Genomic DNA, 2,491 nt, shown 5'->3' with positions numbered 1-2,491 from the left:
TGGCCTTTTTTTTTTATATACTTCGGTGGCACTTGGGTGTTAAAAATGCGCGTAAACTCTTCGCGGCCTGATGGCAAAAGAAGTTCAAGCTTGGGAGCAGCTCTTTAGCGAAAGCCTCTCGGGATTTTTCGGATGCACTCGCGAAGAAAGTTCCTCCTGTCAGCAATATGATGGATTGAGTTGTTCGGTTTGACAACGTCCAAGGTAAGTAGCGCGTCCGCTTCTTTTAATTGGCACCTTCTTGACAAACTTCCAATATGGCCTCGAGAAGATTTTTTTTTGACTTTGTGAAAGAGAGGTGGGTTGAGTAGCACTGTGGTGTCTTCTTGAATGTTTGAGCGCTTCCAGAGACGGGTCTTATAAAGGCCCCGGGGCGCGTCATTCAGCCTCTGTGATCATGGGCTATTTGCCGGTCCATAGGAATACACTGAGTGGGGTCGGTTTACGGGATGCTGATTGGCCCCCGGTCACAGTTGCTTCACGGGCCTTTATTTTTAGGCGCCCCTATTTGGACTGGAGGGGGCAGGGACTTACCGATTGTTGTGAGCGTGCGTCGTGCGTGCTCAGGCGTCGTAGATAGGAAGAAAAAAGTTTGGAGATGTTTGTGACATTTCAACTATAGAGGGATATATCGTCCTTGTGGTGATGTACGAGAGTTTTGCAGCAATCTGCCACTCTTAAGTGAAATATATTGAAGACAGGCAAAGGTCAACAGCAGCATTGGGAGATTTCCACTTAGTCTGAGGAAATATGCTGTAGACGGACGCTGTATGGACTTCATTCGAGTCTGAAACACCTTATAGCTTTAGAGCAGCAATAATGTGAAAGCAGATTCCAATTTTAATTATAATCTTGTCAAAATATGTACAAGCTTGCTTTTTACATTTGCAATAAGACAAGAATTGAATGATTGCTCAATGGATAAATTCACTTGTTACATCGGCTCTAAAGAACACTGCAAATAGACAGGAAATGTGCAATCAAGTAATAGGAACTTATCTGCATGATACAATGCATATAAAAAACTTTAACAATAGGCTTTTAGGGCATTTACCAAATGTTAGTGGGTTTAAGGCTGTTCCCTTAACATTACTTTCTCTCTGTTGCTTCTATATGTGATAAAAAACTTTATTCAAATGAGTGTTTGTGTATGCAGGAGTAAGCAGCGTGGAGTTTCCTTGAGTTGCCGGACTGTCATGGAGCGGTGAGTCAGCACAGCACACTCAGTGACATGAGGTGACACCGCAGCTCTGTCCGTGGCCGAGGTGCTGTTGGGGGTAAGAATAACTGTGACACACGCTCAAGGCACTCGGGGCATTTTAAACCGGCAGCCTCAAGTTCATCTCTCTGTCAGGCAGGGATACTTTGTCTTTTCAGCAACTGTGCTTTTACTTTTGCATCTTTTGCTTAATGTTTACTGGCTTCAAAATCACATTGGTTTATACTCTATATCAACACTGTCCAAAATCCAGTGTGCCAAGGCCCCCCTAAACAAAATCCCTGGGGTCCCCTATCAATATGTTTTCACTCTTCAGAAATATGTAATGATTTTCCTTATAGGTTCATTAGTTCCCCCTGAAGTGCCTCTGATGCCCCCAGGATCCCTGGACCCCACTTTGGGGACATTAGAGGTTTAATGGTGACACGGGTATTAGGAAACTGAAATTCAGCAGTTTGGCATTCAGGGCAAATTGAGATTTTTCTTTTATTCCACTCTTCTAACATTGCTACATCTAGCTTGGTTGTTTCTGCAGCCCCAGATGAGGCGACAGTGGCTCAGATAAGCAGCCGCGCTTCCGTCAGTCTACTACCCCATAGGAAAATATTATATCTTGAAGTGTGAATTAAAAAGTAATGACTACTGTACAGCTCAATCCGAAGCTTTATCCACCTTTTGTTACAAAAAAACCCCCACATCTTCTGCCTTTAGTCATCTTTATGAGAGTTTAAAGTACTACAAACACAATGATGAACTCATGGGTCCGTGCTCAGGTTAGACAACTACATTATCTTTGAACGGTGATTTGAACTCGATGCTTTTACTCTGATGATTGAACTCCTAAATTCTTCCCGGCAATGCACTTTCTTGAAAAGACTGTCAGAAAATATGAATTTTCTGACACAGTGCCGGCCAGCGGACTAAATTAAAAGTGGTGTTGACATGGTAACCACCAGGCTCTCTATTTTTTTTTACCCAACCACAATCAGCTTCTTTAATTAAACCTCCACCATTGGCCTGTCAGGTGGACTTATTAAATATTTAGGACAGGATTTGGGGGACGTGTGCTGGACAGATAGGCTCGCAGCCAGAAGACCTTTGATTAGGTTTCGCTGGTGATCTGTGTCTGACATTTCACCCATTAATGCACTTTTCACTGAAACATCCATAACTCTGACAAAACAAGACAGAAACTCTGAGATTTAGGGCCCTCATAAGTTATGGATGACGTTTCCCCCTCCGTAAATCATCATTTTTTCAGATGTTGTCCCA

Source organism: Gobius niger (genome assembly GCF_951799975.1).
Source record: "Gobius niger genome assembly, chromosome: 12".
Classification (NCBI taxonomy): Eukaryota; Metazoa; Chordata; class Actinopteri; order Gobiiformes; family Gobiidae; genus Gobius; species Gobius niger.
The sequence above is the reverse complement of the archived record's forward strand: the minus strand, read 5'-3'. Positions refer to the sequence as shown.